This window comes from Mus musculus, chromosome 10, assembly GCF_000001635.26.
Source record: "Mus musculus strain C57BL/6J chromosome 10, GRCm38.p6 C57BL/6J".
Lineage (NCBI taxonomy): Eukaryota > Metazoa > Chordata > Mammalia > Rodentia > Muridae > Mus > Mus musculus.
Genome location: NC_000076.6, coordinates 94515524 through 94540945, shown reverse-complemented (window position 1 = coordinate 94540945; position 25422 = coordinate 94515524). Strand labels below are relative to the sequence as shown.

At 45.7% G+C, this 25422-nt stretch overlaps 1 protein-coding gene across 5 annotated transcripts in view; it reads right to left on the bottom strand.

Annotated features, from left to right (window-relative positions):
• Nucleotides 1–25422, bottom strand: part of Tmcc3 (transmembrane and coiled coil domains 3) — a 279273-nt gene that overhangs the window by 50009 nt on the left and 203842 nt on the right. The gene's annotated exons all lie outside the window — the stretch shown is intronic.

Here is a 25422-nt window from a genome sequence, read left to right as displayed (position 1 = left end):
AACTCCGAGAAGACAAACCTTGCTGGCTTGTTGGAAGGTGCGAACTCAAATATTATACTAATATCTGTACATGAAATCCTTAATGTGAGCTTTCCCTTCTTTCTTGCTTCCTTCCATTTCTATGCACCACATAGCTATTTTGCACCAGAGGGAGCAACCCCTCCTACCTTAGGATTGAGCAAACTAAGTCCCAAGATAAAAGGGTGTGAAGGTTGGCGCAGGCTGGAGAGAGGGGTACCCAAGCCAGATGTGAGTCAAGAGAGGGCATCAGAAAAGATCCTTTGTGCATGTCAGCTTACACAAGCCTCCTACATCCTTATGAGGAACTGGTCCTCTTGCATGAGGAGTCTGGTGCAAAAATGGGCTAAGATGATTTTGCACAGTCATAAGAGGCACCAGGACTTCAAAGCTGGGCCCGTGTCTCCTAAGCCCTTGCCCTGCGCTGTCCCCTAATTCCACCATGCAGAGCTGGCTCCCTGCACAGTGACAGAGGGCTCTAACCTCGGCTGGATTTAGAACTGATCACTCACCACCTCCTCAGCTGTCACAGTCTGGTCTCCCTGGGTCCATCTATAACCTCTCTACAACCCAGCAACCAAGGATGTGCTTGCAAAACATTGGATCATGCATGATCTGGCTTTCCCCATGACTTCTCTCGGTTCCCTTGTACCTCTGCTCAACTCACTGTCCACCTGGCTCCAACTAAGATGTCTCCTGGTGTACCTGGGACACAGCAAGCTCCTGTCTCAGAGCATCTGTGTTTGCTGTTTCCTATCTAGGGATGATGTACCTGCCCAGCACTACAGGTCTTTTCTGAGAAAAGCATCCCTTGAGTCTTCTATTTTAAACTGCTCCTCTCTGACCTCACTTTGGCTCCTACCTAACTTCTGTTTTATCTTTTCCTGCTGTATTGCCACCATTGAACACACATGGGTTTTACCTGTGGGTCTGGTTTGTTTGCCTCAGACGATTGGAACAAACACCTGACTAGAGAAGGGCCTCCTGTCACTCAGAATACCTAGCACATCACAGGGGACTGATGCATATTTGGGAAATCAACGTGTTGAATGGGATTCCAAGGCTGACAGTCCATTCATGAACTGTGTGAAAGGGCTAGAGCTCTGGGTGGGGGAGGGGCTGGGGGAGGGCATGGGGGGTGGGGAGGGTACAACCTGACAAACGGGCAATGAGGAACTGAAAGAAGTCACCTTAAGGGGCTCAACCAAGTTCATCCTTCAAATCACCTCCATGAAAGATCCCTGTCCACGCTACAGACTGGGGACACACGGCTACCACCACGCTCAACATCATTCCCGAGGACACACTCCCATCTTCTCTCCTATTGAGGCCAACAGTCCCAGAACAAGCAAACTCCAGGCATGGATTCAGAGAGGGAATTCCGTGGGCCAAGAACAGCCTGGTGATCTCTTTCATCTCTCTCCTTTCCGTGTAGATTTGAAACCATTACTGCATGGCTTCATTACTTTTCTGTTGCTGTGAAGAGACACCGTGACCAAGGCAACTTATAGACAAGTTTATTGGGGGCTCATAGCTCCGGAAGGTTAGGATCTATGGCTATCATGGTGGGGAGCATGGCAGCAGGCAGGCAGGCAGGCACTGGAGCAGTAGCTGAGAGTTTACATCTTGATTCACAAGTACTAGGTAGATAAAGAATTGGAAATGGTGTGAATTTTTGAAACCTTGAAGCCCCATCCCCCAATGTCACATTTCCTCTGACAAGGCTACACCTACTAATCCTTCCCAAACAGTTCTACCAATTGGGGACCAAACATGCAAATATGAGTCTGTGGAGGTCATTATCTTTCAATCATTGTATAATAATTATACAGATTAATGTATTTTACCATGTCATACCCATATATCTATATCCATATATAGATAGATATGCAACATGTATACACATATATATGTATGTATGTGTGTATATATACATATATATTACATTAGTACAATTTACCTCTTCTTGTTATCCTCACTCAATCTGACTTTCTCAACCTCAGAAGTTTGAATTTCTCTGTTCCAAGTATTTATCAACCAAAGCACCTTGCCTGCGTAATGAAAGGTCTCTAGTTCCCCTAGGTAACCTCTGCCTCTCTGCACAAAGTTTCCTTTCCTTTCTCTTTCTCTTTCTCTTTCTCTTTCTCTTTCTCTTTCTCTTTCTCTTTCTCTTTCTCTTTCTCTTTCCCTTTCCTCTTCTCTCTTCTCTCTCTCTCTCTCTTTCTTTCTTCCTTTCTTTCTTTCTTTTTTTCAAGACAGGGTTTCTCTGTGTAGCCCCGACTGTCCTGGAACTCACTCTGTAGACCAGGCTGGCTTGGAACTCAAAAATCCACCTGCCTCTGCCTCCCAAGTGCTGGGATTAAAGACATGTGCCACCACTGCCCAGCAGCACAAAGTTTTCTTACAGTAAGCACTTCCCTACAAACTTTGGCAGAGCTCCCAAAGGAACTCACAGGGTTCTATGTTCTATTAGCTCTTGGGCAGCTGACGGTGGTTATGAACTTGTCTACACAAGGCCTGATAGTAATGAGGGATTCCAGGCATCTCAGCCTTGTGGATGGTGGAGAAGCAAGACGATATGATGTCAGACCTCAAAACAAACAAACAAACAAACATTACAAAGTGGGAAATGGAACGCTTTTCCAGGGAGGAGCCTGTGTCACAAAACATAGGATGTCTGCCTGCCTCTATTCCCATCCTAAGTCCCCTACAGGTCAGACTGAGGACGGAGCGGGAGAGCATCGTGATAACAACCACGTCATAAGCATCTAACTTTAGAAAAATTCTGGACATATAAATACATGTGCCTTTCGGTTCTGAATTCTAAGAAAGGACCAAGATGACTGTAAGACTGTTCCAAAGAGCAAATAAAATCCCACTGAGAGATGGTATGGTAATTTCTTGAGTTTGCGTCAGTCTGTTTCCAGTAGTTAGCAAAAAGGTGACGGATTTGGGTTACGAAGGCAGTGTTCCACTATAAAAACCTGCTGGTTGCCATGACAATTAACATCTTCACTCCTCCCTTCCCACAGCATCCTTCTTCTGAGTCAAGTCAAAGAAGCCAGGACACCCAGGATTTAGCATTTCCTTTGCACAAGGCTACAAAAGAAAACCCTACAGATGTGCACATATACAGAACACATACTAAACAGCAATCAGAGGTAACCCGATCCTTGAAAAATGGGTACCATTCATTCTCCACACCACAAATCTCCTACAAAACACAAGAGACATCCCTGCAAAGAGGACTGTGCTATAAGGAAGGGAAGGTGAGCCTGAACAGTGGGCACTACTCCTCTGACCCACAGTCTCTCAGGGCAGACTAGGGTCAGTTCTTCCCACAGGAAATCACATGGAGCCAGGACTCCCTAGAGAACAGTCTCTGCCACCCTCAGCATCGGTATTAACTCACAGACCTGTTGTCCCAGCTCCATGAAGAAGGCTCTTAGGTCTTATACATGGCTGGGTATGGAGTGGAGTGCTTAGTACAATGAGGGGAGCTCAAGGACACTGTTGCCTCTCTTGATATTTTTACTAAGACTGGACAGGATGGGGCTCCAAAAACACCCTGTCAGGGCTGGTGAGGTGACTCAGCCAGTAAGAGCACTGACTGCTCTTCCTAAGGTCCTGAGTTTAAATTCTAGCAACCACATGGTGGCTCACAACCACCCGTAATGAGATCTGACTTCCTCTTCTCATGCATCTTAAGTCAGCTACAGTGTACTTATGAATAATAAATCTTTGGGCTGGAGTGAGCAGGGACTGAGTGAGCAAGGCTGACAGACTGGAGCTAGCAGAGGTCCTAAAATTCTTCAACCACATGAAAGCTCACAACCATCTGTACAGCTACAGTGTACTCACATACATAAAATAGATAAATAAATCAAGTTTGAAAAGAAAAACAAAAACAAAAACAAAAATACCCTGTCTGGGATGAAGAGATGGGTACTGCATGCTCTTCCAGAGGACCTGGGGTTTGATTCTCAGCACCTACATGGTGGCTTGCACTAGTTCCAAGGGATCTGATGACCTCTGCTGGCTTCTGCTGGTATTCATCACACATGTGGTGAACAGACATACATGCAGGCCAAACACCCAAAAACATAAGTATGAAATAGTGGTAGGGGTGCGGGTGGGGGTGGAGGTGGTGGTGGTGGTGATGATGGTACACCATGTCTCAGAAGAGGGGCATTTTCATCATCTTGAAGATGAGCCTGGACTGCCTACAACTGAGAACTTCCATCTGCGGTTGCCAATCAAGAACACTGACCCACACCAGGAGTCAAATGAGGTATTAGCCAGGCAGCTACTGTGGGGAGCCGCCCTCACATTCGCCGTTACAAGATGGCGCTGACATCCTGTGTTCTAAGTGGTAAACAAATAATCTGCGCATGTGCCAAGGGTAGTTTTCCACCCCATGTGCTCTGCCTTCCCCGTGACGACAACTCGGCCGATGGGCTGCAGCCAATCAAGGAGTAATACGTCCTAGGCGGAGAATAATTCTCCTTAAAAGGGACGGGGTTTCGCCATTCTCTCTCTTGCACTCTTGCGCTCTGGCTCCTAAAGATGTAAGCAATAGAGCTCTTGCTCTTGCTCTGGCTCTTGCACTCTTGCTCTCTTGCACTCTTGCTCCTGAAGATGTAAGCAATAAAGTTTTGCCGCAGAAGATTCCGGTTTGCTGCGTTCTTCCTGGCCGGTCGTGAATGCGTGTAAGAAGCTACAGCACTACAGATGTCATTTCTTTTGCTCCTCTAAATGTACATCAGGGTCCAGGGAGACATCCTTGAATATATTTGCTCAAAATTCCATTAAGAAAGTACATATGCCGTACTGCAGTGCTGGCACTGAACACTTAACTGAGCCAGCTTCACTAAGAACATCCTGAATGCAGGGTGCTGTTTTATAAACAAAAGTGATCTCGTAGAGATGTTTTGCCAACTTCTTCAGGCAATCTGTAAGTAAGACCTCTTGACATGTCAGCAAATATTTTTACACTGATGCCAGTAAAGGCTTTGTGTGGTGAAGGCAATTCTGACAGCAATACCAATAAAGTGATACCCATGACATAGATGAAGACCTGATGGTCAAATGGGTTAAATGCCGTGGCCAACATCACACTGTTAAGTGGAAAGGCTGCAACTGGAGCCTAAGTTGGTAATCCCAAGTGCTTCCAACCAATAGACAGAACTTCCCACACATCTCAAGAGCAGTGACCCAGAAACCTAGTTGTAAGCCCCAGTGACTGCTGGGTAGTGGAAATCTGGGTGTTTGGTTGACTTCTTGGGCCCTTGCTATATCTTCCTAGAGAAACACTTAGGAGGCAGAGGCAGGTGGACCCCTGTAAGCTCCAGGCTAACCTGGTCTGCAAAGCACATCCCAGGCCATCCAGGGCTACACGGTGAGATCACGTCTCAATAAACAAACAAAATAAACATCTCATGAAGTCCTAATCCCCAGTATGTCAGAATTTCACTATATCAAGAAAAGGCCTTTGGAAGGATAAGTTAAGCTGGGTAGCAATCCAATATAAAGGTGCCCTTACAAGAAGGGAAAATGCAGACATACAGTATACAGGAAGATGATATAAAAACAACAGGTGGGGGTTGGGGGGGGAGGGTGGCAGCGCTCTGGGGATCTCAGGAGGGAGGTCCCATGGTTCTCACAGAGTCCTGTTGATATCATGGCCTCCCACTCCAGCTGCACTGCTGTGTTGCGGGGCTAGAACACACGTAGCAGATCAAGGAGACTATAGGTTAAGAAAGAATACAGCTCTACTTGCACACAACATGCACAATAATATTTAAATGTGTGTTTTGCTGTATCCTGAAGTATCTAAATGTCTAAAAACAAAATGCCCAATGAACACGATTGTGAGCTCACCCTCCCATAGACATCTTTTCATAGTGTTGGGGTGTGCCCATAAGAAAAACACTCCACCACACACCCACACACCAGAGCCCTTCACCATTCTTCATTTCTGTCCATGCCTATCACAGTACTCTGAAAAAGATACTGCCACTACTGATCAAGAGAGAGGAGCGGGTGCTGTGGGGAGGAACCCAGGTTGAGGGTCCTCCTGGGCTATGCCCTGAGATCCTGGTAGCCAGCAGGATTACAGGAGGAATTACAAAAGAATGATGCTAAATTAAATAAGAAGCAACACGGGGGGGGGGGGGGGGGGATGGTGCCAAGACTGTATCACTGCATTCTAGAAAAGCTGAGCTGTAAGGTCAAAGGTCAGATCAGGGGCTGAAGGGTGCTTTTGGAAGCATGGAAAATACGCTATATCCTAACTGGTTGAAAAATGGCAAGACTCTGCCTTTATATGTAGAATGAATGAATATATATATATATGTGTGTGTGTGTGTGTGTATGTATATGTATGTATATATATGTATATATGCATATATGTATATATACACATACATACACATATACATATATATATACATGCACACATATATACAATATTTATAATATATACATATAGAACACATAAATACTCAGAAAGGGGACATTTTACCTACGTGAATTATGTCTCAATTACTAAGATATTGACATCAACTTTTATACACATTAACGGGGGAGAGAAGCTGAAGTCTTGACAAGATCTGAAAACTGCCTCTTGGCACACTCACAATCACTATATGTGCTTTTAGGCAAGATAAAAATATGCATGTTTAAAATAAATACTATCCAATACCTAGGCACACAACCTACAAAATATAAAAATTCCTATTAAAGATATTTAAAAAAAAAATGTATAAAAATCACTGCTTAAGTAGAAGCGGTTGGGAAAGCTATTGAAGAGTGGGTGGTTGCCCAGCAGGATGGCTCTGTGAGCAAAAAGGCTTGCGTGCGGCCAAGTGTGATGATCTGAGTTCAATCCCTGGGATCCACGAGGTAGAGGAAGAGCTGTGCTTCGACTTCCACACAATGTACCCCCCAATAAATAAAAAAAGCTCTCAAGAATGGACCATAAGGCTGAAGACATTCTTTTTCTTCTGGTCTAGCTCTCCCCCTCTGACGTATATTCTCCAGAGATGCTCTCCCCTAGGGATAGAAACCTCAGAACCAACAGAGAAACTGCTCATCATTAGAACTGCTGTGCACACACTCTGTTCCCTTCTCCGTTGTGTACTGAAGTAATGCACAGCAGTTTAAAGAGGAGGGAGGGGATGAAAGTGAGGGAAATCTCTCTCTGTCTCTCTCTCTTACACACACACACACACACACACACACACACACTCCACAATGATGAGAAAGGGCAAGTTTCTAGAGATACTACTTGTATGACCAATAGTATGATGCAAACACATTGGATTGGATTGGTTTACCAGTGGGTAAAGCCGTGCTTGAGGGATGGAGAGCTGGGAGTAAGCAGAGGAGAGACCACACCCACACAGCTGCACCTGGGGCGGTAACCAGAATCTGATGCAAACAAGGAGGGAGATTGGTAGAGGTTCCATGGGAAGTTAGGGATCTTAACTTTTCCCCAAATGACCCTCCCCGCTTCCGAATCGGAAGGATTTAGTTACCATGAGGAATTCTGCCAACCTACGATTGAATGGAAACCACTGGGCTAACAGTTTGATACACTCCTCAGCAGCTGTCAATCATTCTCCCCCCCCTATGCAATAGCTGCTGTGTCTGACAGACCATTTCATCACCTTAGCATTCTAGAATCTGACATCACTGCAGTTACATCCACAGGGCACTGGCTTCAACCTTAAATTAAATTCAACCAGCAAAGCAATCATAAATGCTAGAAAATTAAAATCTGGTGAGACTTTAATAACTTTGCTGTCCTTTAAAGAAAAAAAAAAAAGTCATGCTTATTTTAGGCTGGTGTGTAAACTAAGAAAGCAATTACTTTAGAGGAGCCTCTACTGACAAAATGTCCAAGACTTCCAAAATGCCTGAGCAGGAGAAAAAAACAATAGTTTTTGTGTTCAGAAGTAGCTGCTTCATCTTTCACTTGTGTCTTATTATTTATCACCCTTTTGTTGTCAGAATCATCCCAAACACAGGAATTATTTTAAAATGCGCAACTTAAAGAAAGCCACGAGAACACATGCCTACTTTCATTTGTGTTCTATCTCACAGAGCTGGTCAAATTCCTCAGCAGTAGGATCAGGTGCCTCCACCCACCCAGACAGCAGGGCATTTGTAGGTGCTAGAAAATGACATGGAATGAGAAAGTGTCCCCAGCTGTTCCTGGGAACAGGGGAAGGAAGGAAAGAAGGGAGGGAGGGGTAACTTTGGTGCCCAGGAGCACCAGTTCACGGAGCCCCATACCTGGCCAGCACGTGAGGAAGGCTTTGGTCCACCTTATATAGCCAATACTATGTGGTGATTTGCTTGTAAGGGAGGGCACCTTGCCCAAATGAAAGCATGCAATATAAACATACTCCCGCCACCCTGACGATGCTCCTGGGTCGGGTTATGGAATGTAAATGTTAGTTTCTGGGCACAGACAACAGCTCCAACCTGTCTGTGTATCAAACACAGAACTAGAGGCAGGCAGATGGCTCCAAGATCATCACAGGTACATGAAACAACCTCTAAGAATTCAGTTATACTTGGCCAGGGGCAATGGGGAACAGAAAACAAGAACAAGGTAAGAAATAGCATATCACCTCCAGATCTGAAATCTTGTAATGTCATCAAGGGTTAAACGAACGTCTTATGGTTTAAATGTAAAACGATCTCACGGGATCTCGTTTGAACACTTGGGTCACCGGGCCAGAGGTGCTGTTTTGTGAGGCTGTGGAACCTGTGAGTGGTGGTGGGACCTAGTGGGAAGTAGATGAATCGCTAGGCTGAGACAAGGCTAGCTCCACTTCTAGCCCAAGCTTTCTGCTTCCTGGTTTATGCCTGGAACAAGCTGCTGCCCCCTGCTCCTGCCATAGACCAAGCTGCTCCTGCTGCCATGCCTTCGTGGCCTGGAAAAACTATATCCTCTCAAACCATGAGCCACAATAGAGTCTTACTCCTTTAAACGGTCTCTGTCAGGTTTACCTTACTGTTGGGGTCTTAATCTGGGTCTTAATCACACTGCCCTGGTTGAACTGAAACTTGCTATATGGAGCTGGCTGGCTTCAAACTGACAGCAATTCTCCTGCCTCTGCATCTCCAATGCAGGGATTTCAGGAATGTGCTACTACCATACCTGGCCCTTTTGAGTACTTTGTCACAGCAGGAGCTTGGTGAGAAGCCATTTTTGTTTTGTCACTTGTGTGTTTGGAGGTCAGAGGTCAGAGGTCAGGCTTTGTTTCTTCCCCCTCTGGGTTCCAAGGATTGGATCCAGGTCCTCAGACTTGCACAGCAAGACCTTCTCCCCACTGAGCCATCTGTATTCACAGGCACACAAACCTTCACTGTCCCCAACTCCCTCCTTTGGCCTCTCTTTGTAAAGGATACTGGAATCATGCCTGCCTGAAGTTTTCTAAATGCTTCAACTAGAGTTCTCAAAATGCACATTTCAATTCCTTGAGGCAGGAGGTTGGGGGAGAGGGGAATGAAGATTCAGAATAAATGCATCAGAATTACAACCAGCTGAGTTCATTAGTTTTTAAAACTCAAAGAAAAAGATAAAATAATTAAGTTCCGTCCATATGGGAAGCAGTATATTTTTAAAAACAGGTAACTATGCAAAAAAAAAAAAAATAGTGTTGGAACATATGGAAAGCAGCCAAGAGATTCTACCTAGTTCCAAAATCCAAAGGCAGGGAAACGAAAATCATAAAACGCATTAGGAGAACACAAGCATCCTGGGCTTGCGGAGAGCAAAGGCTATCCGAAGAAACCTCCACACCTAAGCACTTCCAAATGTCTGCATGGCAGGTCTGCTGCTATTACCCAGTGTTTTCTATGTATGTCCTATATATGTTACTACATGTTCTCTATATGCTAGCTCTATCTATGCCCCTCCATCCTCACAGAGCATAAACCAGCATGATTAGCAGACTTCTAAGACAGTAGCCAACATATGATCCTCCTCACCCTGGATGCCCGCAAGACTTGAGACAGGACCTTACTCCATGACTAGGCTATCTTCTATGGCAAAGGGCAAGGAATTCTCCAAATACAATTAAGGCTCCTAATCAGTTGACATAAATCAAAACAACATATATGTCGGCCCTGGCAAGCTCAAAACAAGGATCTAGAGGTAAGAGAGCCAACGGACTGGGGTCTGTAGGTCTTGAAGAAGCAAGCTGTGAAGGGGCCATGTGGCAGGGAATGGTAGACAGCCTCTGAGGGCTTCAGTTGCAAGAAACATAACTTTGTGAGCAACCAGAGAGCTTACAAAAGGACCCCTGGGTCTCCCTTGAGACTTCTGTCCTGCCTGACACTTTGATTTCAGGCTGATGAAACTCTCAGGGGATGTGGTTGTAGTGCACCCAGACTTCGAGCCAGGCAAACCATGGAACAATGAGCAGACTTTGTTTCAAAGATGCTCCTGTGCAATTGTTACATGGTAAGAGAAATGGATACAGTCAGGAATAACAACACTGGGGAACCGCATGCCCATGGCAACTTCTCTAATAGATAGAAGGCTCCTGCAAATCTGCTCCGAAGTTGAGTGTGTATGTGGCCAGAATAGATAAACAGGGGGCTCACACATAGACAAATGCTTGCTCTGAGCCTCTGACAACACAATCAACCTGTTGTGTTTCTAGTTCTGTAGCCTATGACAACACAATCAACCTGTTGTGTTTCTAGTTCTGTGAGACTTAACCATCTGGAGGAAGTGGCTTAGAGGATACAGGGGAATGTCACTACTGTCCCCAGCAGTTTCTTGTAAAATCAAACACTGTACAAAATTTAAAACTTTCATATACAACCTGCCTCATTTGCAACAGGAAAATAGTTGAAACGAGCCACCAGTTTCACCTAGCATATCAATAGGAACCAAAATCCCAAGAAAGCTTGGGTGTTTGAGGATGTGAGCCTCGGCTCAGTAGTGTATTATTCCTGGTGGGTCTATAAATGGTTGCTTGTTGGTTTGTTTTCTGTACACAGAGTGGGGAGGGGGAGAGGGGAGGGGAGAGGGGAGAGGGGAAGGGATAGACAGACAGAGAGTGCAATCGGGAAAGCTGTTTTGAGTAGAACCTTGGCTGTCAGCTTGGACCCACGATTTGACTGTGAGCCATTTGTCTCACCAGCTCCCAGACACCCCTTCCTCAGGAACCCTCTCCAAGCCGAGGCTGGTCCTTGGCACAGTCTCATCTTGCCAGTCCCCAGAGCATCATTTGTACTGACCCATTCAACATTTACAAAGTCTCGACCATGTACCAAGGCTCCAAGCCCAGGTGAAGAGACCGCACCACATCCCTAGAGAGTATATAATGGGTGCCTACAATCATGGAGGAACTGGTAGTCCTCTGTGAAAGGGATCAGGTCAAGTGCTGGACTGACTGAAGGACTGACATTATTTGAGAGACTCTGGGTTATCAGGTTAAGCAGCTGGGATTCTGTGCTAATGCACTGATAGGACTATGAACATACATTATCACAGTTTGAATATCCAATGATCCCCCATTGTTAAACAAATGCTTGACATCCTAGCTAGTGGGACGATTTGGGGACATTCTGGAACCTTGAGGACAGTGGTTCTCAACCTTCCTATTGCTGTGACCCTTTCATGCAGTTCCTCATGCTGTGGTGACCCCCAACCATAAAATTATTTTCGTTGCTACTTCACAACTATAATTTTGCTACTGTTATGAATCCTAATGTAAATATCTGTGTTTTCCAATGGTCTTAGGCAACCTTTGGGTAAGGGTCTGTGGTGGTTTGAATAGGTATGGCCCTATAGAGTCATGTGTTTAAATGCTTGGTCCATGGGGAGTGGCACTATTAGGAGGTGTGGCCTTGTTGGAGGAAGTGTGTCACTGTGGGGATGGGCTTGGGGTCTCCTATGCTCAAGCTCTGCCCACTGTGGAATCTAGTCTCCTCTTTGGTTCCTGCAGATCAAGGTATAGAGCTCTCAGTTCCTTCTCCAGCACCATATCTGCCTGCATGCTGCCATGCTTTCTGCTAGGAACCTCTGAAACTATAAGCCAGGTCCAATTTGTTGTGGGTGGCCCAGATGCTGCTTATATTCTGATGTCCTGTTTCCTCAGGAGGGGCTGCCCCCAACAAGCAGGTGATCTCAAGTGAATCTTTTACCCATTTTAACTGGTCAACAAAGGCTAGAGCCTGTGATTGGGCAGTAGTGGGGAAAGGTGTGATGGGAGGTGTTAGGGAGTGGGAGAGAGGGGAACGAGAAGAGAGGAGTAAGGATGGAAGAGGAGGAGGAAGTCATGATGGACAACCACATGGCCAGAAGAAACTGCAAGTAGCAAAGGGTCTTATAGCTGGGGAATAAGTTAGCATAGTGCTAGATGTGCCCAATCTAGGCACATAGCTTATAATCATAATTGTGTGGATTGTGATATATATATATACTTATTGGGGTTGAAAATTCCAGTAACAATTGGTGTTTAATGTGGGGCGCCATCTGTAGTGGTATTTAATTAATCCATTCTAATCTCCCAGCAGCTACTGCCCCAATGTTGTGACTTCTCAATGAAAGACACACACTCAGCCTTATATGTAATATGCCCTATGAACTGCCATGATGGGGAAGCAGAAAGATCAGGCCTGCGAAGTGCAGGACAGAGAGACTGCCAACCATGGCCCAGGAGGGCTGTAGGCTGGGACGGTCAGGATGGAATACAGGTTTTAGTAAGTAATAATTCAGGAATATCAGAGGGGAGAGTGTGCTAGCCTCATGGAGGTTTGGGAGTGGCCCTGCCATTGAGTTGCTTAGGGCATATTAAATATATGGCATGTTCTGTGTATGTGTGTGTGTGTGTGTGTGTGTGTGTCTTTCATTCGAAAATGCACAACATCAGGGCAGTAGCTAGGAACTCACACTGCTGCCGCAGGGAGATTGAGCAAATTAATCAAAAACTGCTACACCAATTAAATGTCATCTTTTATACAAGTTGTCTTGGTCATGGTGTTACTTCACAGCAATAAAACCCTAACTAAGGCAGGGTTGCTCAGTACCCCCAAAGGAGTCTAGACTCACAGGTGGAGAACCACTGGTTTAGGAGAAATAGTCTAGCTAGAGGAATTAAGTCGCTGGGCACATTGTTCTTGGAGGCTGTCACTGTTCCCCAGTCCCTTCTCCTCTTTGTGTTTTTTGTTTGTTTGTTTGTTTTTTTGTTTGTTTTTTTTTTTTGCCCACCATTAAGTGAGTACTCTTTGCCACCCATTCCCACTACCATGAAGTTCTACCTCAACATAAGCCCAGAATCAACAGAACCAAAGACTACAGACTCAAAGTTAAACTAAGCAAAAAGCAGTCTTCTCTTCAGTTCCATTGCCAATGTCATGTGCTTTATCACGGTGACAAAGCACCTAACACGCATACTTACTATAAAGATAAAGCTGAGGAGTTCATAATCTCAGGTTATCTCTGCTTCCATTAGAAGCATCTTACGGTGTTTCTGCCTGAGCCTCTACAGTAGGGCACGCCCCTTCCCTATGCCTGCAGATGAGTGCCTGAGAACACTAGGACACACAGTCTTCCTGAAGCATGGGGTCTCATCAGGGAGAGTCAACAGAGGCTCACTTGCCTTCTTCTCATCTAGAACGCACGTGAGCACCTCACCCCAGCAACTGGTCATGCTACAGTGAGCCACAGCCCTCAGTCGTGCTTGTTCTACGTGCAGACCCTGAAATGCATGAGACTGCTACATTTCTTCTGTCTCCGCAGAGTCCCTTGTTGCTTTTTCCACTGGGCTCGTAAGCCCTTTGCCTGATGCCAGAACAATCATCAGCTCTTACTGAATGGGCCGCACACTGTCAGATAAATGGAGATCCATGCCAGCCAGTGATTCATCCTCAAACAGAGGGCACCTGTTCCAATTAGTGAGATTAAAATAGTACATCGATGACGATCTGAAGTCAAGTTTGGCCTTTCATGATGATCACAATAGATTTACAAGGCAGGCAGAGGGACTTCTGACCCCCTGACCCCTCGTACAAATGCAAACATTTAGGTTAACCATTTTAGGTGCTACAGCATAGCTTTCAGTTAGGGCATGACTTTTGGACAACGGTCACACATCAGAGACTGCTTCTCAGCTAGGGCATGATTTTGGACAACTCCATTCCAGACATCACTCAACTGCCTCGCATTCCAAGTCAACATACACAGAGTAATTGTGTTCAATCTGACTTTAAAACAACCCCATGCCGCTTAGAATTTCCCTTCGCCTCACAATCTGGGTATGATCTTTGAACGCTATCCTCCTCTATCTTCTAGGGGTTCTGCTCTTTAGCAGAAGGTCTTCCACTGGCTGCCTCAGTTTCTCTCGGGTCACTATTAGCCCAAAGAGAGCATCGTGAAGATGCCCACAGCCTGGGGTGAACACAACTCCTTCCCAACCTCCTTCAAGGATTCCCACCGGGGAGGCTACCGTCCACCTACCACAGTGGGTATCTGTTCATTGCAAACAGCCCTTGTGTTAGGCTAAGTAACTAGTCTCTCTACCTGGCTTGGTACACAAAGAATCTGAAGTGTGTTACAGAAAACACACACGTAGAAGTGTCTGAATTATGATGGCTTGATGTGTATGGTTTCTCAACTTTCGAAAAAGTAGGAAAGCGATTTGCATGCCATAGAACCAAACTGAGGATGGTGGCATTTTCCCCCACAACGTCCACAGAGTTGGCAATCCACCAACTACGTACACCAGGTTCCCTCCAGGTCACCCCAGTGTAAGCTAAAAACTAAGCTACTAACAACAGTAGAAATACATTGAATGTACCAAACCTAAGAGCTTAGCCTTGGCTACCTTGAACGTGCTCTTGACATTCAGAGTTGCCTACGGTAAATGAAACTGACCTCACAAAGCCCGTGCTATAAACAGAATGGCTCGTGTAGTCTCCTGGATACTGTACTGAAAGAGAAACTGGAACCAGGTTATTTGACTATGCTTCCCAACCACGGTAAAGTCAAAAACCAAACCAAACCAACAACAACTTACTGAACGATTGATGGTCTCTGTGCATAATGCAAACAAATGTATGCAAAAAAGCACACAATCAAAACAAGGCTGGGGGGAGGGGGGACAAAACAAACAGAAAAAATTAAAAGAGGAATCGAATATCTTACTCAGTTCCACTGAGATTTGGATTTGAGTTTCTTACTGGGCAAAGTTGGGAAGATATGCTTCTGAGCACCTTCTAGTCCAATATGTCCACTAAGTATTTCAGGACAGGATGTGGGACCAGCTGCTCTGAGATTAGTACTTTCCTTAATGGTTCTGAATTCCTACAGATGGCCAGAGGCAAAACCATCCAACAACAGGAGGGGGCTGAGGAGGTTTCTCTTTTCAAGCCTCAACTCAATCCGGCTGATCCAGTCCAGGAGAAAGGCAGGGCAGAGACTCCCACAAAAGCCCCACCCCTTGCTCACAGCTCACTCTGGGACTGCAGGCCTCAAATTCAGACAGCACTTAGCATAGTCACGGTGACATTAAAAATAATAATAATAATAATAAATTGAAGACTTAAAGAATGAGCTGATTTAGAAATATTAAGTAAATAATAGTGCTGATGGCATCAAGCTGGGTGTGGGTGGCGTGGGGATGGCTGAAGTCTGGGAAACTCTGTGGTAGGCCGTGAGTGACTCAACCAACACGATACCTGTCAGCATTTTTTTTTCTAATGCCACTTCCGGTGGTGGGTCACACAGCTGGTAGGTAGAGGGGACATTCAAGTCCATGCTCTCAACTATTGGTTTGTTCCTCAAAGTTGGGAACCTGCCTGGAGGGTGTCATCACAGACAATGAAGGTGTAACCGGGTGCTTAAGAAGTGTGCCTCTGATGTGGTGGGGAAGGGAGTGTCTGAGGAAATGTACCAGGAGTGTGGCTCTGGGCCTGGCCGTATGGCAAAGTACTCACTAGAAATGACAGGGAGGGAGAACTACATCTGACAGATAGACTTAAAGGTACATCTAGGTCTAGCATTTAGGTAGAAATGTCTAGTCCTCTACAGTAAGGCATAGCACAGATGTCTGGTGCTAAAAAAGTAGAAGCCACATTTCACTCCAGGCCAGGCTCAAGTCAGTGAACACCGCAGAAGTCCTTTACAGAGTCACTGGGGTCTGACACTTTGTCTGCCGACACTTTGTCTGCCGTCTCTCAGCAGGCCATTCGATGCTCTGTCTATTCTCCCTTCCCCCATACCCCTGCAATGAAGCAGGCAACATATTCCCTAGCCAAGAACCAGAGTGGTTTGGGGGCTGAGTTTAAGACTTGGCTGTAAATGTATACACACACACACACACACACACACACACACACACATATATATGCATATATATATATATATATATACACACACACATATATACACACACACACATATATGCATGTATATATACACACATACACACACACATATGCATGTATACACACACACACACATATATATGCAGGTCAAATGTTCTCAATCAAAAGCTCAAAACATTCTGACATGTTGGTTTTGGATACCAGCATGATGCAACACGTAGAAAATGCCAAACCTGAACTTTTATGTGATGGGCCACATAACACAGGCATGTAAATATGACATAAAAGGATCTTTAGGCTATGCACATCCGGGTGTATATGAAACCTAAATAGTTTGAGTTTAGACTTGAGTGCCAAAGCCTTCAAGGTATTTTGTGGTACATACGCAAATATTCCAGAATCCAAAGAAAACGCAAACTCTGAACCCCTTTTGATGCGATCTAGCACCCCAGGTGTTCAAGTTTCGGTCTGCCCGCCCGCCGACCACAGGGCTGCTGAGCACAGCAGGTGCTAGAAGATTCTCGGGATGGGAGGCTCACAGAACCAGATGCTTCAGAGGCGACAGGAGCCAGGTGGGAGGGATTTCGAGCTGCATGCCTGCAGAATGCACGCTGCACTGAACGGCCTGTGCATCTGTGCATCATTCCCCGCTTCCTGTCCCAGCTGGCAAGCAGCCAAGACCAGGATGAGCTCACTCCGCTGAACTTTATACGGAAAGCACAAAGATGCTGAAAGGGGGCCTTGAGAAAGATGCTCTGAAACGGCGAGGATCCCGTGCAGCCACGTGGCTTTGTACATTTGCTGCGGCTTCTCTTCCTCCTTCCCCCCACAAAACTTCAAACAAACTCAGGATACTGATCTAACACTAAATCACTCAAATACATGGCTGTTACCTAGAAAAGCCCCCAGGCTTTTAAGTCCATTCAATGAATTCTTCACTGAAAACAAGTGTGTGTGTGTGTGTGTGCTTGTGGCGGCGTATATGCTCATACATGTGTGGGCCTGTGGGGGTATGTGCATTGGCAGGGTATACGCTCATGCATGTGTGGGCGTGTGTGGGTGTGTGCATTGGCAGGGTACACGCTCATGTATGTGTGGGCGTGTGGGAATGTGCATTTACAAAGAACAGAGATGTATGTCAGGTGTCTTCCCTTATCATTCGCCACCTTATGCTGTTTCTTTGATTTTAAGATTACACTTATTTGCAAACGTTTATTTAGGGGAGGGCATGAGTGTGCCACAGCACTCTATGAGAATCAGAAGACAACTTGTGGGAGTCAGTTCTCTCCTTTCACCATGTGGGTGTCAGGGATTGAACTCAGGACATCAGTCTTGGCAGCAATCACTGTTACCCCTGAGCCATCTCATCAGCCCCCCCCCCCACCTCCTCTTTTTTGAAGACAGCACTCTGACTGAATGTGAGCCTTGCTGTTTCCTAACCACCAGGCTGTCTGGCAAGTGAACTCCCAGGATCTGACTGTCTCTGCCCTGTAACTCTAGAGTGACAGGCTCTGTAAGCTATGCCAGCTTTTATACAAGTTATTAACCTGAAATAAATCCAGTCCCTTTGTTGTCCTAGCAAGCATACTAACCCGGTGAGCCACCTCCCAAGTCCCTCCACCCAAAGGAATTGTACGTTCATTCTCCCTAGGTTAATTTAGATAACCTTCCTATAAACTTTGCAATTAACTTGGTGGGGCCTGAGTCCAAGCCCCAGCAGTATACATAGTATGTATTTTAAAATATGTACTTGACTTAAAACAGACATTTGACATGTGTTTGTTTTAAATATACACATATATTTTTAAAGCAATTATTTTTAAAGGGACTCCCTGTTAAGATAGAAAATAGTCAGTCCCAACCAGTCTGTATTAGTTATAGAATTTTACTGGTTATAGTTTGAGTGACACACTTTTCCACTTGTGCTAATGGAATGGTCTAAATTCCCTTCCAGGGTCAGGGGTTGGGTGGGTCAATGGCAGAGTATATGTTTACCATATGTAAGGGCCCTAGGTACAATCCCCAGCACATACATATATGTGTGTGTGTGTGTGTATATATATATATATATACACACACACACACACATATACGTATATACGTATATACGAATATACGTATACACATACACATATACATATATTCACTTCAACATCTAACATGGCAAACTTTGGGGTCTAAACTCCAAACCCTGCACCATATGAGTATGGGCTGTCTGTCCATCAAAATAGAGGACCTCCTAAAGGTGCTGGTGTGGCCCCTGGGTTATTGCTTTTCCAGTTCATCTGAATCATTCTCCTTTATACTCCTCGTGTCTTTAGAGCTGAGACATGCAAGGGCCCTCATTGAATGCCATGCATTTCCAGAAGCCAACACTAAAAAGATCTGCCCTCTGCAGAGCGTTCAAAGTGCTGGATACACCACCCCCCCCCCCCCCCCCCCCCGGGTTCCACACAAAGACAACCCCTGAAGTGGCAGTCAGCAGTACTTCCTTCTTCCACCTTAGGGGTCACTCATCATCAGCAGGGGTTGGGCCGAATGCTGCAGACGCCTGGCACATGGCCTAACGCATGCAACAGTTCCCCAGGGGAAGCAGGCTGACAGACAGCTTCTGTAGAAAGGTAACTGAGGCCCTGTGCTCATGAGCTCACCACGGGGATTCAACCAAGGTGGAAACTCTAGAACCAGCAGCCTGAACCACTCTGGTGTGCTTCCTCAGAGTGTGGCGAGGGAAACACGAGAGGCTTGTTTCGAGGGACTTCCCAGGAGATTGCCTGGTGACGACATGTGGGACACAGAGAACAAGAGTGAACGGTCATCTTAGCCAGGAAACAGATTTGCAGGCACCATCTGAACTCAACACTCACAGGAACCTTTACCATGCACCACGCTCATCCATGGCCCACCCTCTGAAGACCCAATATCAGGCTAAAAGAGAAGTCCCCAATTTAAAAAATTATTTGGTAGGGGTGCTTTGCCGTGTGTATGTTTGTGTAGTGTGTGCACGCGCAGTGCCCTTGGAAGCCAGAAGAGACTGTCAGATTCCCTGCTACAAGAGGTACAGATGGTTCTGAGCTACCCTGAGGATACTGGGATTCATACCAGGGTCTTCTGGACTAGTCTCCAGAACTCACAGCCTCTGAGAAATCTCTCCAACCCTGCTCGAGTTACCTTAAACTATGACCTTACTTAACACCCTTTAAGACTTCTCCACACCCCTAAACAGAATCCTTCCCCTGGGCATTATAAAAAGTCCACAAGTTACCATTCCATATCATTCAGTCAAAAACTTTACTTGGAGCACAGGACTAGGCACCAACAGTCAGAAAGGAGCATGTCATAATAAGAGTCTAGAATACACAAGTCAGAAAGGAGCATGTCATAATAAGAGTCTAGAATACGCAAGAGGGGAGGTGCTTTGAGGGAGCCGGGCACAGCTCGCTCTCTCTCAGAGCAGCCAAGTGGGTTACCAGGACGGAGCTGCTTAAGGTGTCCATTCAGATGATCAAGACATCAGAATCCACCCCAGGGGCCACCAGGGAAGTGGTTAAGACCAAGCCATCTCCACTTAGAAGGCCAGGGGGGAGCCTGGGACTGAAGCACTTACCCACTCACTTGTCCTGATATGCATGATGTGAGTGGTGTGTGCTGGCTACTGTTGTCACTACATCCTCTCCACGCATGTTCTTTTTGCCTCATTGAAGAAGGATGCTCAACAAGTCCAACACTTCCCTTCAGCTCGCACCCCCCCCCAACCCCCACATCATCTGCACAGTGGCTAGAAGATGCACAACGCATGCACACTGATGTTCCTTTGAGAAGGAATGAAAAGTCCTGATTCTGATTCACACCGTTCAGTGAATCATAGCTCCTTCGTCTTTTTCTCTCACCACCCCCTCCACCGAAAACACACACACACACACACACACACACACAATTAGGAAACAGTGAGGCTAAAAACACACTGCACTGCCGATTCTCCGGGAGACAGGGGGAATTTTCATCTGGGACTCTGGGTTTTTGGCTCCAGGAATCCCGGAAGCGTCTAAAGGAAAACATATTTCGAGATCCAACTTGATGGCAGCTGTCTTGCTGTCTTGCCGCTCTGCAGCGGATGTGACAGGCATGCGTGAGCTACTGGTGGCGGCTGGCAAGTCAGTCAGTCATCTCTGAAGGCAAAGCCAGTGAGCCTGCGGCAAAGCATGGCTCCAAACAAAACAAAACAAAAACAACAACAACAAAACATATGCACCATCAACCTACCCCTCCGAATGTGAACAAATTGACTTGGGACTGGCTATGGTCATAGCGAGAGTCTCTTTGCTTAACTCTAGAATGAAACAAAACACTGATTAAAGCGGTCCTTACAAACTACTCATCGTGCCACCTCCCTGGGCCAGGAGCACCTAGAGTCAGGTTCCATCTGCCCTACTTCCTTCCCCGGGAACAAGCAAGCAATCGACTCACTCTTGCTCAGCTAGCTCCCCTGGGAGGGCCACGACACCTCCCTCTTCCTGACAGCCTCTGGCTATCATTCAGCACCCACCAGTGTGTTACAGGTGTGGCCCTGGGGCTCCACACAGGTTCTGCTTCAGGCCTCAGACACTTCTGTATTTATTATGACCAAGTCTTTCTGTGAAAGGCCTACATCGCTGTGGGCCACAGTATACACAAGATATACCCACCAGGTACCAAGCTACCAGGGAGACCAGGAGTGCTAACTTACTCCAGAGTTCTTTCTGATGTGCAGAACCTGCACCTGGGGCATGGAAGACGCTCAGTGGGTTTGTCACAAAATTAGGTGTCTTTTAATTTTCAGGCTCGTGGGGCCTCCTGATAACATTGTATAAATATATAAATAAATAAACAAAATAAGCTCGCCACCTATTGGGTTCTTATTAGGCGCCTCAGGATTTATGGACCTTACTGCCATCCATTCCTTAAACCACCCCTTATTGCACAGAAGAATCTAAAGCAAGGGATGATCAGAGGGTCCAAGCAAGCCACACTAGAGCGGGCAAGCCTGATGAAGGGGAGTCTGTGAGAAAAACACTCTAGTCCTCCCTTGGAGGCTTGATAAAATAGAAATAGTTAAAGCCCTAAGTGGGTTAAGGACCAACTGCAGAGATGTCCAAGAAAGCCCCATGGTTGACAGTGTAATAGGGAAAAGCGGGAGAGTCATAGCATTCTAACAGCATTAGGGTCCTAGCATTCTAACAGCAAGAAAAAAAAAATCCCCTTCACATACAGAAGAAAGCAGTAGCAATCACACAACTGTCAACTAAAAGAACAAACAACCTCTTATTTAAGATTCAAATTCACAATGTAAGGAATGGGCTGATGCCCCAGGTTCTATTGGTGTCCCCCTACTGTGATGGTTTGTATATGCTCAGCCCAGGGAGTGGCACTACTAGAAGGTGTGGCACTATTGGAGTGGGCATGGCCTTGTTGGAGTAGGTGTGTTGCTGTGAGTGTGGGCTTTAAGACCCTCATCCTAGCTTCCTGGAAGCCAATATTCTGCTAGCAGCCTTCAGATGAAGATGTAGAACTCTCAGCTTCTCCTGAGCCATGTCTGTTTGCCATGCTTTTGCCTTGATGTTAACAGCTAAAAGCATTATTATCTATTAGGATTTGTCCTCTCTGGGTACCAACTATACTTAGAGACCTTTCACATTGCAGTGCTCTGTACAGGGTGGGTGGAATTTTAAGTATTGGACTGAACCTCTGAACATGTAAGCTAGCCCCAATTAAATGTTGTCCTTTATAAGACTTGCATTGGTCATGGTGTCTGTTGACAGCAGTAAAACCCTAGCTAAGACACCTATCATCTCCAGTAGGGACTAGAGTCTCAGAAAAGTTATTTGGGGCCTTGTCCTGGTGATCAACCAGTTGAGAGCCATGTTTCTATCCTTAGAGCTCCAATAGTTTGTAGAAGGTTGGTCTAATTCAGCTTGTATTCAAATGCTGAATTCTGTACCCCAAGGCAAGCAGATCCACACACATCTGTTATGTGAACCTTGCCCCTCCCCCAAGTTATCCATGATTGGTTAATAAAGATGTCTACAGCCTGGGCTGGGCAGTAGAATGGGCAGAGTGAGGGTTCTGGACTTGAGGTCTCAAGCAGGGACCAAGAGAAGAAAGGATACTGGGGTGGGGGTGGGAAGAAGCCACCCCAGGGTAGGTGAATCATGAGCTCATGACCATGAGGACCAGGCTGTTAGAGTAGGAGTGGCCCCAGTGGAACATGAAAAGTGACATCTCAGGGTGGATATCTGGAGGTTACTGACAAGGAAGTAACAAAATAGCACAGAGAGTTGATATCTGCCCAGCTCTAGTGCTTTAAGGCTAATTATAAATATAAAGGTGTTTGTGTCTTTTATTTGGGAACTAAATAATCTAAGGTGGGGTAGAAACCCCCAAATAATATTTACATATTCAATAATATTCAACAACAGTTCATAGCTGCACCCAAGCGGCTAAAGGGAATGCTAAGTGGCATTAGGAAACATTTAAAGTGACAACCAACTAGCAAAAGGAAAAAAAAAAAAAACTGGACTCACATAATTAACAAAATCTAGCTAAAATGTGAAAGACAGACTGCCTATATTCTTAATATAGGTTTTGGTGACAGGCTCTGACTATCTAGGGCATAAAGGAAAAATAAAACAACACAGGCTCTAATTATGTATGCTCTTTCTTTTAAAGAAGAAAGATGTTATGTGTGTCAAGTTAACAAGCATCATTCTTTAGTTTTACAAAGATGAAGTTTAAAACTGTGAATGAGTCTGGCATTTCAGCTTTGCTACAGTCAAAAAAAAAATGCCATTTGTTACATTACAGTTTTTGCTAAGGGGGAGGGAGGGGAGGAGAATGTAGGTTAGTCTACCTGGCTGTAAAAATAGATCTCTGCAATATTAAAGTGGTCCCCTGTCTCATTACCATCTAGTCTCAAAGGCTTAAATACGCCCAGCAAAAGTGATGCGTGTTTTCCCAGTTACCTCAAGGGGAATCTTTTAAATGACGGTTGTTAATCAACAAGGTGTTTGGGGGGAGGAAACTACCCATTCTTGAAAGGTTAGTCACCTCTGCATCCACCCCAGTAATTATCTGCATTTTTTTTTTAAAAAAAAAGCTAGTTTGCCAGAGGCAGGGATTCTTTTTTAAATCCTAGTTTGTTTCCAATGAGAGAGTAACAGGAAGAACTTTAAGCCCTTCCGAGGTTTGGTGCTTTCCTCTTGCACAGCGTGCTTTTCTGGGTGTAATAAGAGGATGCTTTTTTATAGCTATATCAAACTGAGTTCCACAGAGGAGCAGCCAGATCACCTAATGGGGTGCTGCCTTCTGCCACAGCAAAATTGCTTTTGCTGTGCCTTCATTCCAGCAGACTTATTGCAGCCTTGAGGAGGGATGCAAAATTACACCAGCCCCACTAGAGAAAAGTTCTTATGGTAGCTCTCCTGGTGCCTCGATGTCTCCACAGGAAAGCAGACCAAAAACAAAACAAAACAAAACAAACCTAAAAGCAATGCCAGTTGTGGCAGTGCATGCCTCTAACCCCAGCATTCAGAAGGCTAAGACAAGAGGATCGTGGGTTGCTAGCCAGCTTGGGCTACACAAGGAGACCTTGTTTCAAAAACAACCCCAAAACAATAGCAACAAAAAACAACTAAAAGCAGACAGTCCAGAAGGCTAAATCGGGATCACTAGGAGGGCCTTGAACTGTGTGATCTGGGCCACTCAACTCCTGCCCCGCCCCCCTACCCCCCCCCCATGTCTTCTGCCTTCACTAGGTTTCATCTGCCCAGTGGACTAATTACAGAGACTAGTCAGTCCATCCAGCACCTAACTCAGTTGTACTGCACAGTTTACTTGCAAATCCAGTATCTCCCTACTGATAATGTAACAAGTAAAACGTGATAAGCAGGATTTTTAAGGAAAAAAAAAATCCCCTTGACATGATGTCTTGGTCACTTTAAGGAGAGACAGGTGTGGGGAAGACGCTGCAGTTCAGCTAGTCCTTCCATTCCCCAACTGAGTGTGTGAGCACCAGTTCCCACCTCTACCTGACCCGCAACAACTCATTCAAGCTCATTCCAAGTTTGTCAACAAGCTCACCAGCCCCCAGGAGTTACCAACCCTGCTTGCTTACAGAGACCATTAAGTTATGACAACCCAGGCTCTCAAATTATCTTAGCATTACCGTCTCACCTGTGACTGCTCTATTACGTTTGTCCCCCACCCCCACCGGGTTACAAATGTTTTATGAAAAAAGACCTTTCCTTCAGTCAGCTGGGTTCGCGAGTAGTTGCCCTCCCAAGCAAACTTCTGACTGCAGGTAACCAAAACTCTAAATGTTTTTCTTAGGGAGTTTGGGAATACTTTCCTGGTGCACTGTTATGAAACTTCTAATGAAACCGAGAAAGAGTCGGTCGATGCAGGAGCGATTCCACCAAACTCATTAAATTTGTGGGTTTTTTTTTTTTAATCATTTTTCCTAAATTGATTAAGAGGCGCTAAAGTGAAAAGAGAAATGAGGTAAACATGCCACTTCTGGGAGAATCGACTACTGTTTCAAATTGTGACTGCATACCCACATTATATATAAGGGACCCCTGCATATGCCTATCACTTATGGCCGCAACTTGATCTTAGAGGTGGAAGGGTAGAAACTCTGCCCGGTCTATCTCTACGAACTTTATACAAGAAAGCCGACATCGAATCCCCAGTTCCTCGGACAAGCCAGAAGTTGGGAGGCTCAGAGAACAACTCCAGGTGCCGCCTGCCAGAGTGGAGGAGGTGCTGTTTCAAATGGCACTTTAGTCCGTCAAAAGAAGGGATGGGGGGGGGGGTGTCACATCCTTGCTGGACACTTGAGCTTCCCAAAAGGGAAAGTGTTCCTCAGGAGGGGCCCAGAGCTGGGGCTGTGGCCTCCGTCTTTATAGTGAAGCCCTCCATGGCCGGTCTCCACAGCTTGCTCAGAAGAGCTATTTTCGCTCACAGCCAAAATCAGCAACAGCAAATTAGGCTGCAAACCGTGGCGAAGGCACC